We start from the raw sequence: 16,648 nt of genomic DNA, 5'->3' as shown, positions 1-16,648 counted from the left end.
AAATTAAATATTTGGTATTTTATCGGATTACATTTACTGAACCTTTGTCAGTTTTGATACTCTGCTGCCTTCACTACTTCATGTTTCAAAGCCACGAATTCATATATCATAAAGTTTTCCCCTGTTTCAATCAATAGTTGCCTAATGCTCCCACTGAAACTCTCAACAACCTCTGCTCCATTCAATTCATCTATTCCCATTCTCTTAATTCCCTGGATTCATTAAAGTGCAATTCAAAACCGACAGATTATGACTCGAGGACCCATCTGCTCTTGACAATGTTTTACATTTAATGTATTGTTCTGAAATCGCTGTCTTACTGGTACATCACCTACAGAAAACTTTACGGCACCCGAAATTGTCATCTCCTGTAACATACTGTATAATTCATTCTATCTCATCACATATGTTCTAATCTCTTCATCTGGAGAAGTAGTATGCATATGCAATGTGTTACCACTGTTAAGTTTGGCAATGGGTGTATCTTCAATGTGATTTACGTTAATTTCTTTTCTTTCCTTAAAACACACACACACACACACACACACACACACACACACACACACACACACACACAAACTACAACTCATTCTCATTATGCAATATCACAGGCACCCAACTAAGAAGGGTACCACTTATGTACTCCACTGTATCATCACTAATACTCACGCTATGGACCTATCTATTAGTCTAAACCGATGACAATCTATTCCTGTGTTAGTTCCAGCATATTTCATTAAAAAAATAAAAAGGAATGAAGACAGAAGATCACATACTAAGGTTCATTATTTCACTTATTTACTTTTTCAAGCAGACCATCAAGACTAGGCTTATGTACTCTACTTGAAATACCGAGCTTGCAACCACTGCCACCTGTTGAGAAGAAACATTACCTTAGCAGTCAACATCAAACACACCCTTCTATGACTTTATCCATGCACTGTCACAGACCTCAGTGGCTAAGTATCATACTACAAATTCAAAGGTCTATCTTAGACCCCGCAATTGGTTCTAGGATTTTTTCCTGTCATTTATCCCTTCTCTCACCACTAACAATGATTTCTGTACATGAAAAATGTCTAGTTGCATTGTGGTTACTCTGCAAATGACTGGGTAAATCTGGTTAAATATCTTAGGATGGCAAGTGCAGTGCTTCTTTGATGTATAGATTGAACAACACAGGCAAAAGATTACATCTCTATCTCACACTCTTTTTAATCAGAGCACTTCGTTCTTGGTCTTCCACTAGTATTGTTATCTCTTGGCTCTAGTACATAATATATGCTACCCATCAACCCCTACAGCTTACCCCTATTTTTCTCAGAATTTCTAACTTCTGGCACCATTTTACATTGTCCACACTTTTTCCAGGTCGACAAATCCTATGAATATGTCTCGATTTTTCTTTAGTCTTGGTTCCATTATCAACCATAACATCAGAATTACCTCTATAGTGTCTTTACCTTTCCTAAAGCCAAACCGAAAGTCATCTAACACATACTCAATTTTCTTTTCCCTTCTTTTGCATATTACTCATGTCAGCAACTTGGATGCATGGGCTGTTAAGCTGACTGTGCGATAATTCTAGAACTTGTCAGCTCTTGTAATCTTCGGAATTGTGTGGATGATGTTTTTCCCAAAGTCAGATGGTATACCACCAGACTTAAACATTATACACACCAATGTGAATAGTCTTTTTATTACCACGTCTCCCAATTATTTTAAAAATTCTGATGAAACATTATCTATCCCCTCTGCCTTATTCGATCTTTAGTCTTACAAAGCTATTTTAAATTTATTCTAATACTGAATCCCCATCTCTTCTATATCAACTCCTGTTTCTTTTTCTGTCACATCATCAGACAAGTCTTTCCCCTCACGGAGGCATTTAATATGCACTCTTTCCACCTATCTGCTCTCCTCTGCATGCAACAGTGGAATTCCCATTGCATTCGTAACATTAGTACTCTTGCTTTTAATTTCCGAAAAAGATGTTTTGACTTTTGGATACGTGTTGTTTAAAATTTAATAAATAGTGTACATTTTAATTTAGGATGCTCATATTCCATGGCTTTTAACATACTATGATGGTTTGTAATTTCTGTGGAAGATCAATAACAATTGTGAAAACTGAAAGAATTTTAAACATTTTTACCTTGAAGGACAGCAGCGGGTCATTTTCACAGGTGTGATATCTTATTTTTCATAGCTCTAAAAGTCACACATCCACTTACTAATTTTACTTCATTGTTGTGATCTAATTCCTTCTTCTTTCAATTTTACTTTATTTAGTGCAACAGCGGACAAACTAGTTGCTGTGCTCTTTTCAATGAATTGTTGCACTTAGCAGAAGTTTAGTGCTCTTCATTATTATGGTTCGTTTGTGTTTTCGTTCAGATAAGCTACAATGCCACAAAATTTGGAGTTGATATTCTGGACCAGATGTATCATCAAGTCTCCCCCTCCAAATCTTGCCAGACCTTGCCAGAATCAACACCTGGATCCTTTACAGAGAGACAACAGGAGGAAAAGTTACCTGACAAATGTTTCTTTTCAGATTAGTAGAAGAACTCTGTGAATGATCATGAACTTACTGCTGATAAATGTTACATTTACTAACTTTTGCAAGTTCAAAATTACTTCATATATTTTGTCAGGTCAACTGGCAAGAACTTTGCTCCTGCATTCACGTGATGCTTTTCACTCAAGGAAAGGGCTTGTCCATACATTCATTGCAACCACTGTAATATTTAAGGTGCCAGTAGGGACGACCAGCCAGACAGGATAATGTAGTAGTTCGAACAAAACTAGAAATTTGTGTGTGCAGTGCAAGCAACTCGTATGTGTTCCATGTGCTGGAAGTGTTCAGCAGGTTTATGCAAGCTGTTTTGATAAAGATGGTGAATATCACTGAAAACATGTCACAGAGAAAAACAATGTTACTTTCTCGTGCCACAACAACTCATGTCCATTTTTCTTTCTATTTCTTAATAAATGTATGTTTATAGCCTGTCTGTGTTTTGGTTGAGAACAAGTCAGAGATAAAAAATGTTGTTGTATAATTATATGTTTACTCGAAAGCGCTGGCAGGTCGATAGATACACAAACACATACATACACACACACAAAATTCAAGCTTTCGCAACCAATGGTTGCTTCGTCAGGAAAGATGGAAGGAGAGGGAAAGATTAAAGGATGTGGGCTTTAAAGGAGAGGGTAAGGAGTCATTCCAATCCCGGGAGCGGTAAGACTTACCTTAGGGGGGAAAAAGGACAGGTATACACTCGCACGCACGCACGCACGCACGCACACACACATCCATCTGCACATACACAGACACAAGCCTGTGTCTGTGCGGATGGATGTGTGTGTGTGTGTGTGTGTGTGTGTGTGTGTGTGTGTGTGTGTGTGTGTGTGTGCGTGCGTGCGCGCGTATACCTGTCCTTTTCCCCGCCTAAGGTAAGTCTTTCCGCTCCCGGGATTGGAATGACTCCTTACCCTCTCCCTTAAAACCCACATCCTTTCATCTTTCCCTCTCCTTCCCTCTTTCCTGACGAAGCAACCATTGGTTGCGAAAGCTTGAATTTTGTGTGTATGTATGTGTTTGTTTGTGTATCTATCGACCTGCCAGCGCTTTCGTATGGTAAGTCACATCAGCTTTGTTTTTAGACATATTTTTCCCGCGTGGAATGTTTCCCTCTATTATATTTATATGTTTACTAGCATTTATAAGTTTGGTATCAAAGTTTAGTTTCAATGGGTATTGTATTTATGACGTATTCTTTACTTCGCTCCTTTTTTCTTTAGTTAAATGTAGTTTCTTCAGAAAAATTTAAGCATAACACATTGGTAGGTTACGCAAAATACACTAGTGACATTTAAATACACCATACTGAATTAATTTAAGAAGTAAAATTGAAAACAAGGAAGACAAGCACCACTGGCAGAAGAACCATATCCTTTCAAGATGATTCAAATAATGATGGTCCTCCCAGTGTTAATGACCTACTTCCTGCACTCTTTTAGTATTAATTCATTATGTTCCCTTTCACTCCAGAATGATTTTGTGGTTCTTCTCCATATCCACGTCTCTACTACTTTTAATGTTTTTTTTTTCCCAGGACGCCTCACAATCAAAGCTTAGCATGCTTCAAATATATCTTGTGACAACTTGCTTTCTCATTTCATTTTTAGGGTGGTAGTTGTTAACAAGTTACTCTTGTTTTTGAATGCTTGTTTAGTCACTGCAATTCTTTTAATATCCAAAATAGTTCTGCCGTCTGTTATGTAGCTACCAAGTAACAAATTTATTTTCATTAGCATTTAATTTTCTATCTTAATTTTTGTATTATTTGTCTGTTAGATTTAAATATCACTAATATTTAGGTCTTTTTGGTGTTCATTTTCAATTTCTGGATATTCACAGCATCAGACAACATTTCTAATATACAGTTCATGTACTCTTCAGAACCTGCAAAGACTACTACATCAAAAGCAAATCAAATACAATGTAGTTGTTTACTATTAATAATGAGTCCTCTGATGCTGCTTTTCATTTTTTGTATTGTACTTTCTACAAATAAATGCACAAGCATAGAGTGTACAGACTTGTCAGATTTCTATTCTTAGTTAACTAGTTAGCAACATGTCCCATGGATAATTTTGCGCAATAGGTTGTAATGACATAGAACGAGTAGTTGTACATTCAAATCACAAATTAATTTGTGCATACAGTTACATTCTGAACATTCCTTTATAAAAATTGCTGATGTGAGTTGGTAATGCCTACCCACAACCTTCTACACATTACAATAATATAAATTCTTCCACAGAATAGAACGAATTGCCAAGGAGAAACTTTCTCAATTTGATATCAAATTTTACTTTGCAGTCTGCCAGATATCAGAGACCAAAGGGTAAGTGAACAAAAATTTTTGTTGCAGCATTGTGCACCCCGTTTTGTGATAAAGACAATGGATGCCACTTTTCCTTCTGGTATTCCAATTATGTACCTCATTGTTTCTCTTCAACTGTAGTGGATTATTTACAACAAACTCCATGAGGGAATAAATATACTGAAAGAAGCAGGAGTCAGAAAGCACAACTCATAAACAATGTCTACAAGATGATAGTGGGTGAGCATCGTATATCATTCTTGCAGCATGTCTTTGTGCAATGGAGACACCATTTCTTAAAAGATGGATTACCCCACAAAATTACTTCTTATGACGTTACTGAATGAAAATATGTCAACTTATTGATTTGTCTCTCTCCAAAATTTTCAATGAGTCTAAGTGCATATATGGCTGAACTAAGTTGTTTTAGGAGTTCCAAAATGTGTTTTCGCCAGTTTAAATTCTCATAAATATGGATCCTTAAGAATTTTGAAGTCTCCAGCCCCTATTTATTATTTCCTCCCCATGTGTTACACTTATCACTGGTGTAGTACCTCTAGAAGTGCAGAACTGAATGTGTTGCATCTTTTTAACTTAGGGTGAGGCCAATCACTGAAAACCAGTCAATGACACTTTTTAAGTACTTTGTTTACCATTTCTTCTGTTTCTGTATGTATGCTTGGATTGATTACAATCCTATCATCCTTTGATCATAAGAATAAACCTGATGTAAACAAACACAAATGCGATGATTGGTCGGAAGCAGCAGCACACATACACTGGTGTTGTTATGCCCTTGGAAATAGGTCCTACCTATTTATTAGATATATTATTACTAAGTTATGTTAAATGAAACTTTAAGATACTCAAACACATTAACAGCCATCGAAGTTATTCTTAATTACACTTTAGCTACATAGTTTTTATTTCAAAAATCGTGTACAGTCACAGCCTCTGCAGCGTTGTGCTCCGACTGTCAGGCTGGTAATGCACAGAAGCCGCTTTCTGTTCCATAGTGAAACACGCGTGTGGAACACAGTTAAAAAGCGCTGAGAAATAGGCTGTTCTTAGCGTTTTTCATAAATTTACGGAGATAATCAGCTTTTAAGTTTTCCCAGAGTTGATCAATTAACTCATATTAAACATGTAGCGCAGTTGGTAACGTAATGGGATGTAACTAAATGTGGCTGTTCCTACGTTGGTTCAAATCTCCCCAGTATCTTTTTTCTTTTTCCTCGTTCAATTTGAAATACCTACATCTCATTATATAATAACTCAATCATTTTTTGTGAATAATGCACGTCTGCTTGTTTCTAATTACACTCCTGGAAATTGAAATAAGAACACCGTGAATTCATTGTCCCAGGAAGGGGAAACTTTATTGACACATTCCTGGGGTCAGATACATCACATGATCACACTGACAGAACCACAGGCACATAGACACAGGCAACAGAGCATGCACAATGTCGGCACTAGTACAGTGTATATCCACCTTTCGCAGCAATGCAGGCTGCTATTCTCCCATGGAGACGATCGTAGAGATGCTGGATGTAGTCCTGTGGAACGGCTTGCCATGCCATTTCCACCTGGCGCCTCAGTTGGACCAGCGTTCGTGCTGGACGTGCAGACCGCGTGAGACGACGCTTCATCCAGTCCCAAACATGCTCAATGGGGGACAGATCCGGAGATCTTGCTGGCCAGAGCAGTTGACTTACACCTTCTACAGCACGTTGGGTGGCACGGGATACATGCGGACGTGCATTGTCCTGTTGGAACAGCAAGTTCCGTTGCAATTCTAGGAATGGTAGAACGATGGGTTCGATGACGGTTTGGATGTACCGTGCACTATTCAGTGTCCCCTCGATGATCACCAGTGGTGTACGGCCAGTGTAGGAGATCGCTCCCCACACCATGATGCCGGGTGTTGGCCCTGTGTGCCTCGGTCGTATGCAGTCCTGATTGTGGCGCTCACCTGCACGGCGCCAAACACGCATACGACCATCATTGGCACCAAGGCAGAAGCGACTCTCATCGCTGAAGACGACACGTCTCCATTCGTCCCTCCATTCACGCCTGTCGCGACACCACTGGAGGCGGGCTGCACGATGTTGGGGCATGAGCGGAAGACGGCCTAACGGTGTGCGGGACCGTAGCCCAGCTTCATGGAGACGGTTGCGAATGGTCCTCGCCGATACCCCAGGAGCAACAGTGTCCCTAATTGCTGGGAAGTGGCGGTGCGGTCCCCTACGGCACTGCGTAGGATCCTACGGTCTTGGCGTGCATCCGAGCGTCGCTGCGGTCCGGTCCCAGGTCGACGGGCACGTGCACCTTCCGCCGACCACTGGCGACAACATCGATGTACTGTGGAGACCTCACGCCCCACGTGTTGAGCAATTCGGCGGTACGTCCACCCGGCCTCCCGCATGCCCACTATACGCCCTCGCTCAAAGTCCGTCAACTGCACATACGGTTCACGTCCACGCTGTCGCGGCATGCTACCAGTGTTAAAGACTGCGATGGAGCTCCGTATGCCACGGCAAACTGGCTGACACTGACGGCGGCGGTGCACAAATGCTGCGCAGCTAGCGCCATTCGACGGCCAACACTGCGGTTCCTGGTGTGTCCGCTGTGCCGTGCGTGTGATCATTGCTTGTACAGCCATCTCGCAGTGTCCGGAGCAAGTATGGTGGGTCTGACACACCGGTGTCAGTGTGTTCTTTTTTCCATTTCCAGGAGTGTACATACTGGAAGTGAAATTCCTGTTTCCATTCCATATACAAATTCTTAATTATCGATGTTTAATGAAAGACTGTTCATAAAAGTTGTTTCAATTAAGAAAACATAAAAATTTAATTTTTTAAGGCAAAAATGAAAAACCAAATCGTCTATTTGGACTATGTCCATCGTTTTATACCACAGAGTATCGAAGAAAAGTGAAAAACAATCATTTTCACAGCATTGAGCACATCATACAAATGCTGCATTTTTACATTTGCAACTATACCATTGCAATATGAACCCAACAGAACTGATCTGGAGCCAAGCGGCAGGATTTGGCCTGAGACTGTTAAGCTGCCAAACATACTGGAACTTAACACACACAGCTTTTTCACACGTCACTGTCGAACGCTGGCAGGATATAGAACGGCTCGTCATAAAAGAAGAGAAAATGCTGCGCCTGGTTGGCTTCATGGATTCTGTTGATAGGCTCATTATCAACATAGCAGGTGACACTTCCAGAACTGAAATGTATTTCTCGGATTCAGATAAGGAAGGAGCTAAGAGATTAACAGACAACTGACTGTAAATAATACCTTCAGTGGTTTCAATATTTAACTACATGGTGAACTCCAATACTCTCTTACGTTACACAGAGCTTATGTGGAAAAACTACCCTGTGGTTAAGTCAGGAATTTTCATCATTTTTGTTTTTAATTACAATAGTACGTTAGGTAAAAATGATAACGTGTTGTGGTTTTCGTCTAGTCGTTAATGAGCATGTTGTGGGACATTTGCAGCGTATTACTTCATTCCACTTAAAAAGTAAATGACATTCGAAGCTGTATTGCTCCTCTGCTCATCTCTTTTTTCGTGTGAACTGCATCTAGCCACATCAATGCGAGCTAGCTGTACCAGCTGACTGCCCAGTGCTGTCCAAGTTAAGTGAGCTGGTAAAGCTGTTGCCCCTATTATTGCTAAGTCAATGTGCGTAATGCACAGCACAAAACATACCCTTATTATCGTACTTGACAGTATTCGAGGCAGCTTGGCTGCAGTCCCGCGTGAAACGGAGATCTGATAAGGTTCCAGAACACGCGGAAAAACACACAGTGGAATGTTTACATCAGGTTTATTCTTATGATGAACGGATTATAGTGCACCCAACATGGTAGATCTGCCCACACAGCACAGTAAGTGGCAGATGGTAACGTGTTCATATCGCTTGAGATGGGGGGCCAACGTGGAAAATTGTCACCTGCCTAATCCATTCACCCTGTGAGTGGGCAGGTGGCCGCTCCTTCAGCAGGGTCCAAGCAGGCAGACGGGGGTCGGGTTGACTAGTCATTGGGAGCTCCAATGTTAGGCGCATTATGAAGCCCCTTAGGCAGATAGTGATCAGGGCTGGAAAGAAAGCCAATGTGTGCTCAGTATGTCTGCTGAGGGGTGGAGGCGGCCTTGCCTTGACTATCAAGTGTACAGAGTGCAGTCATCTGCATGTTGTGGGATCATGTTGGCACCAACGACACCTGTCGCACAGGTTCTGAGATGATCCTGAGTTTGTACAGGCAGCTGGCGGAGATGGTGAAGACTGCTGGCCTCCTGCGCGGGTGCTAGCAGAGCTCGCAATTTTCAGGACTGTTCCCAGAGTTGATCGGGGTCCTATGGTTTGGAGCCAAATGAAGCGTCCCTGTTGCCATGCCATGGATAAACACTACCACGTCATGCCACGCATTAGATGCACCAACGTTCATTAGCTCTCATTGTAAAGTGATATTTTCTAGTGCTGCAGTAATCACATGTTGAACTAGTGTTTTGTATTGGCGTCACATTAATAAAAACAGTGCAGCACGTTTGAACATGAGATTCGCAATAAAAGTGGTCGTCCAAGAACACGTTCACCGGGTGTGAAGATAATGTTGTTCTGCATAATATTCCTGTGAATTCGACAATAGTAATGGACAATGTACCATACCACTCAGACGTGACAAACTAAGCTTCAACAACACATAGAAGAAAGCAAATATTTTGCTCTGGGTACAAAGAAATTTTCCATTGGATAAGGGTAAACATAACTTGTGTTAAGTAGGAGTTAATGGAACTTTTGTACAAGCCAAAAACACCACACTGGAAGGTTGACAAACTGACTTACACTAATGGGCATAGTTTAACCATGCTCATTTAAAACCAACTGTGAAACTATGAGCCTGGGTGAAAAGTAATGTGGTTCAGGAAACATGTATTCATGAAGGATTATGAGAATTTTTGAGTAATACTTAACTTCTCTTGTGCCATGTCTAAACACAGCAGAGTTTACAAATATTCAACTCACTACCATTCTAATGCAGTTAAAATCGAGACACAATCCTAAAACAGTGTGTTATTAAAACTAACAACTGAGAGCATAAGTCAATAGTTATGAGAAAGCCCATTCTCAGTATTACAATAAACTTCTATCTTCTTCACTTACCACAGTAAAACTCGTTTCACCAGCTATTGATGGTCCTTAAATGTTATATTATTTCATCTAAAAAACTGTAGTTGCTTGAATATCATGTTAGATATGGAAGTTTCGCATATTACTCGTATGGCAAAATACTCTCCTCTTTGTGTGGTATCATTTGCCAAAATCTTGTTTCGGTACCTCAGACCGTTCATGAGATATGAGGGATTTGTTAATATTTTATTCTGGCTTTTTCACTGGCAAATACATTCGTGACAGAGCCCTTTACATACATTAAATTTTCTCGACAGTAAAGACAGATAGCGATATCTTTCTAAGTTTAAAGAATAATTCAATACGTTATCTGAATTTCATACACAGCTACATATGGTCTAACATGCACCAAAGGCAAATTCATGGCTACCCATATTTTTCACTACAAACTCTTAAGAATTTCGTGCAGTATCCCATAAAATGTTAATTTATCTAGGAGAATACTGTGATTCACAGAGTCAAATGCTTTACAAAGATCACAGAAAATACCAACCGGTGGTATTTTATTATTTAATGCTTGTAAAACCTGGTGAGTGAACGTGTAAATGGGATTCTCAGTAGAGCAACCCTTCTTCAGCCAAAACTATGATTTGCTAAGAATACTGTTATTGCTCAGGTGAGATACTGTCCAGAATGCATCACCTTTTCAAAAATTTTGGAGAATGATGTCAGCAGTGAAACAGGTTGGTAATTATTGACACAGAGAGGTCTCTCTGGAAAAAGCCTTGAGTTCGTGATGCAGTGTATATTTCAGATAAGACTGGGCTTATTAAATGGGAACAAATTTTTAATGATCTATTGGAGACCCCATCAAAAGCAGATGAGCTATTTTTTAAAGAATGTATAATTTTCTTAATTTCAGAACGAGAAGCTAATGACACATTCAAATGATTAATGTTATGTGCATGTTCTTTGATTTTTTAATAACCTCTCACAGTAATTTTTAATATTTTTGTAATATGCAACTACTGCAGAAACCCTACTTGTTCTTGCCAAGAGATAAATTTCCATTTTTCTTTCACAATATACTTTAATCCCTCTACTGTCCTTTCTCACTAGCTTATGTATACAGCTATTTTTCAAATAATGATATGAATTTATAGTGGAATAGAGTAAATTTAATGTTAGCATTTGATTCATTATAAATTGCTTCCCATGTCATCTCCTGCAAATTATTCTTAAAAACATTTGTCCTGGAGTCATTAATTATTCTAATTTTCACTGAGAAATATCTGTACTGTAAGACACTAGGTTATTTATCCCAACAAATTGCACATCATGATCAGAGAAAGCATTTGTTACTGGGTAAACAGTTATTTTCTTGTTTTGAGCTTCATCAAAGAAAACACTATCAATTATAGTCCTACTGTCTTTATGCACCCATGTTAGAAAGTTAATTACTGAGACAAAACTGTAGGATCCAAATCAGATCATTTTTCCAATCAGAATCCTTTAGAAAAATCTACACTGAAGTCAACATAGACTATTAACTGCTTGCTGTTGTCTGACAGGTAACAATAAGGAATCCAGATTCCTCAAATAGTTCCAAATCTCTCTGTGGGGATCTATATACAGTTACAATTAATAGTGAAATATTTTTCAGCATCAATTCATAAGCACACACTTCTATGTGCTAATCACTACAAAATCTACTTGTCTCAATGTTTCTGAACTTGTGTTCTGTCTTCATGCACGTAACAACTCCTCCTTATCCTATGTTATTTCTGCATTTGTAAGCTGGAATAGAGAAATCTCTTGTATGTCACTTTTCTAACTCTGTGGTTATGTGGTGATCAGACAAGCACAGGATGTCTACCGGTATCTTTTCAGAGCTCTGCAAATTTTCCAAACAGACAAGAAGTTTCTCTTCCTTACTAAACAATCATCTAATATTATAATAAGCTAACCTTACTTTTCTGTTCATTATTAAGCATTCTGTGGGACTCTTCTGTTACTTTCACTTCTTTCAAAATAGGGTGCCCAAACACTGATTCTAGCCTAAAACAGGTGCCCCTCTGACACCAGTAACCAGAGACTATGTGTGATGGTGGCCCCATGCATATTATCTGCAAGACGCTCAGCCAACTTATCTTTCCCTCTCCTACCCAGGTGAACACCATGGCTAGTATATCCCAATCTCCCAATTGTAGCAACAGGCACTGCACTCATATGCAATTTCGTTTCAGTCAGCAGCAGCCTGCTCAACTCAGTGTTCACATGGTTCACAGCAGTATTTACCCAGGGCTCGTCATGGCACTGCAGGACCTCCACAAACTCACATTCGTGTGTGTCGTCGTTACTTCCATTTCATCCACCAACCCCTAATGCAGTAATTACTGGTCTTAAACAGGCTGTTCCGTGTAGAAGATTATTGTACAGGTCCCCACTTCCATCATCACACAATGAAATGAAAGATATTGACAAATTCAGTAACAAAATATTTCTGGTACAATTAAACAAAGGTAAAGTCTGTGGCATAAGTCCATGACCGGACTAGTGGCTGACTCTGAGGGGGGAGGGGTGGTGGGTACTTCTCTACAGCTGCCTTTCCCCCAGAGAAAGGTTCCCGTACTAATTTTGGCAGCAAGTTGAGTGAACCTGGGGCCATCCTGGAGCAAAAGGAGCAAGGAAAAATCCCCACCCCTAGCCAGGTTTTAAACTGGGATCTCCAGGGTCAGAATCTACTGCTCTATTGGTTAGATCACCACAACCAAAGAATATAAGTGATCAAAAGAATAAGTAACAACCTTCCACACTTGCAGTAAATATGTCATGCTGTCCATAATCATATAAAATAGACAGAGAGTGTTTCTGAGCTTAGAAGTGTTATTAGTCTCCAGAGCGCGCGCCCACGCGCGCACGCGCACACGCACGCGCACACACACACATGCGCGTGTGTGTGTATAATTTTAGTTTGATTTTCTATTCCAGAGTGACTTAGCTTGATGTCTAATAGAAGACCTTAATGTCCGATAGGAGCAGTAATAATCGCACAAACTAAGCTCTCTCTCTCTCTCTCTCTCTCTCTCTCTCTCTCTCTCTCTCACACACACACACACACACACACACACACACACACACACACACTTATTCTTCTTTATGTGACTACCAATCCCAACTACAAGACGAATAGTTACCTTTACCATACATGCAAACCAAGTTGACATTTGGCATGATGGCTGCTGGGAGCGACCATAAAGCAATTTCCCCATTTACAGTCACTCCGAACAGTCATTGCACCGAGTATAACTTAATTTGTGCGATTATTACGCCTCCTATTAGACATTAAGGTCTTCTATACGGCAAAGTCACTCTGGAACAGAAAATAAAACTAAAATTATCCAACACTGGACAGGCAACTGCATCTGATCAAATACCTGTACACTTATATTAACATTACAGCCGTATGAAAAAATTCTCTCACTTATAGCAGTACTTATAAGGTGTTGGAGCAAAAATGTTCTAAAGAGTTTTAAAAAGGAACGTGTCATTCTACACATGTCACCAGACAGATCTACACAGCTCTATGCCTACATTGTCAATATCAAGCTACTGTAGAATTAGAGAACATGTTTTCTTATACATTTTTTATAAAACAACACCGATTCCCCAACCAACATTTCTGAGTAACACAGGTCACTGTTCATAAACAAGAGGGTTGAGTTGTTTGGGGGAAGAGACCAAACTGCGAGATCATCGGTCTCATCGGATTAGGGAAGGATGGGGAAGGAAGTCGGCCGTGCCCTTTCAAAGGAACCATCCCGGCATTTGCCTGGAGCGATTTAGGGAAATCACGGAAAACCTACATCAGGATGGCCGGATGAGGGATTGAACCGACGTCCTCCCGAATGCAAGTCGAGTGTGCTAGCCACTGCGCCACCTCGCTCGGTCATCAACAAGACTCAAAATGGCAGCAGACAATGACACCCATAACGATGCAGTGCGCTGGCTTCCTGAAGGTGTGTGATGCAGTCTCCCAATGTCACCAAGTGAACAAAACACCAGCTTCAGCAAATTCAGCCAGCTTTGCAAGTGGACTGACAAATTCTTAGTGGACAGAGTTTAACACTTTGGTCTCAATCAGGGAAAAAAAAATCTTAAGAAGCAAAAATAATTTAGGGGTGTAGCTTTAACAGGCCATTACTGGTCACAGCAGGGCAGTCAGAAACAGTCTGAAAAGCTTGTACGGGTGTTGCAGAGTAGGTTCTGCTGAGGAATAATTGTTAAGAAAAAATTCGATACATTGTGCCATTTCAGAGTTAGTTGGCCAACTAGACCATTGCGCACGCGAATTCGAGTGGCCCGCCAGATACATTTAGTGTCAGTTGTTCTTGTATTGTACATGATAGCACATAAGGCTACTCAGCTTTGGGCTCAGGTACAATCCTCACTATTATCCCATATGCAATTTTCATAACTCTCTCTTGTTCAGTTTCAGGAAACCAAACAAAGAAGACATTTGGCAACAGCCTGGTTGGCTAATTTCAATGCTAATTAACTCTGAAATGGTGCAATGCATCATTTATTATTATTATTATTTTACAATTATTTCTCAGCACAACTTACCTGCAACGTTCTTACAAGCTTTTCAGTCTGTTTCTGACCACCCTTTATATGAAAAATCTCAAGTCCAATGATGCTGTTGTGTTTAGGGACAGGGATTTGCCAGAAAGTTCCCATCTGCATCTACACACCAAAATGACTTCTCTGAAATACACACTTAGCATGTCTGGCAGAGGGTTCTTCGAATGAGACTAAGGATTCTTTGGGGGGAGGGGGGAAGAAGCAGAAATGCCTTCACTGTCAACACAAAGCGAATGTAACATGTATAGTCATGTTGTGTACAGGACAACTACCATAGCAACAACCAATCTCAGAATGAGCTTGCCCACATCTTCTGTTCTGTTCTCCCATTGTTATATTGCTCTGCTATCACAGTTGCCAAAGATGTTTGCACAGTAACATAACAATTGTGATTCGTTTTTGGTGTTTGCACTGTTTTTCCAAGTGGTGTATGTATTGCATATGACATAATGCCCAGAACTAATTGTGAAAATGAACAAAAAAGTTATGAGATTATTACAGTCAGACTAAGCAAACCCAGTACTGCACATTAATATGTGTGATGTGACTGCATCAGGAGTGGAATCTAGTACCAGTTGCTGCTGCAACCATACAGTGTGCGCAGACAAATGCGAACTGACATCACCCCGTCTCCTGTTCAGCTGCCAATCACTGTGTTTCTAATCGAGGTATTGACAAATTCATAGGAAAAATCTTAAAAAAATGTGATTCACACAGAAAAGAGGTAGCTTTAAAAAATACAAGTTGAACTAATTCTCACGTGTTTCTCATCAGTTTGTAATTTCAATAGCATATTTCATTGAGAGTTCATTAATTAATGGTGATAAACAGTTAGTACCCATATGTAATAGGCCTACTATACAGATGCAGCGCAATAAAAAATGATATAACCACTACCACTCAATGGGTTCCAAAATGACAATACCATCTGCTGAATAACCAATGTGATATTATGAGAATTTGAGGGTAATGCCTGTTTCACACACAAGATTTAATACTGAAGTAAAAATTAGTTAATTATTATTAAATTATGCATCACCTCTACTGCAGCTATCTCAGGAACCACACAATTCATAGCCCATTGTTGTATCAACAAAAAGTTATGAATGGAAAGAATTATTTTTGTGTGTGAACAGGATAATACTTAGGAGATTATATGAAAACAATGAGAAGACTTTGCAGCAGTAAAAATATTGGGAACAAGAGAAAACTGTAAGTAATTTGAACGCACAGAGAGAGAAAAGAGGGAAAAATACTAACAGCAGCAACTGTGGATTCAGTCAATTGATTCCCGATAGAAAATACACCCTACTCGTGTTAACAGCAACCTACACAAGTGTAAGGAGCGCACGGTAAACTACTTCACAGTCCTGCCTGTGATATTATGAAGCTTCTGCAATTTTCTTTGCTATTTTAGAGGTATGTATGACAGAGTGGAAGCAGCAAGCTGTCACAATGTTAGGGCCACGGGGAATGGAACGAATAGGCGTGTGTGTCACCTTTTAGTTTCTAAGGTAAAGCTGACCACCCACTGAGTTCAAAGTGGCAAGTGGAGGCAATGTAAGTGTCTCTATTGAGGAATCATGAGCAGCACGCCATGTCAGAAACTACAATGTTATGCATTTACACACAAAAAAGACCAATTAAACAAACAAAAATATGCAGAGGTGGCTGCATCTGCACCAAAGTACCAGTCAATCATAGACTACTGCAAACTAATACTTCCAATTCAAGGCAAATAAATATCCCAAGTACATGGCTAGACATCACGTGTGCGAGAGTTCTGTTTGTATGAAAAAGGATGTGTGTTGTGTACTTCAGAAGGCTGTCTATTGCCCGAAAGCTGATTTGTTTAAAAGCTTTCTTGTTGTGCCTGTCTGTGACTCAACATCTCCACTGTATGGGAGTATAAAAATATCTTTTACATAATATTGGCAAAAAGGGAATGCTT

The 16,648-nt window shown here is 39.9% G+C and overlaps 1 protein-coding gene across 3 annotated transcripts in view; it reads right to left on the bottom strand.

Moving 5' to 3' along the window:
• The window catches only part of LOC126199339 (pre-mRNA cleavage complex 2 protein Pcf11-like), a 153,044-nt gene that overhangs the window by 132,491 nt on the left and 3,905 nt on the right, over positions 1-16,648 (bottom strand). The window lies entirely within an intron of this gene.

This window comes from Schistocerca nitens, chromosome 8, assembly GCF_023898315.1.
Source record: "Schistocerca nitens isolate TAMUIC-IGC-003100 chromosome 8, iqSchNite1.1, whole genome shotgun sequence".
Taxonomy (NCBI): domain Eukaryota; kingdom Metazoa; phylum Arthropoda; class Insecta; order Orthoptera; family Acrididae; genus Schistocerca; species Schistocerca nitens.
Note: the sequence above shows the minus strand (reverse complement) of the source record. Positions and strands in the feature narration are given on the sequence as shown.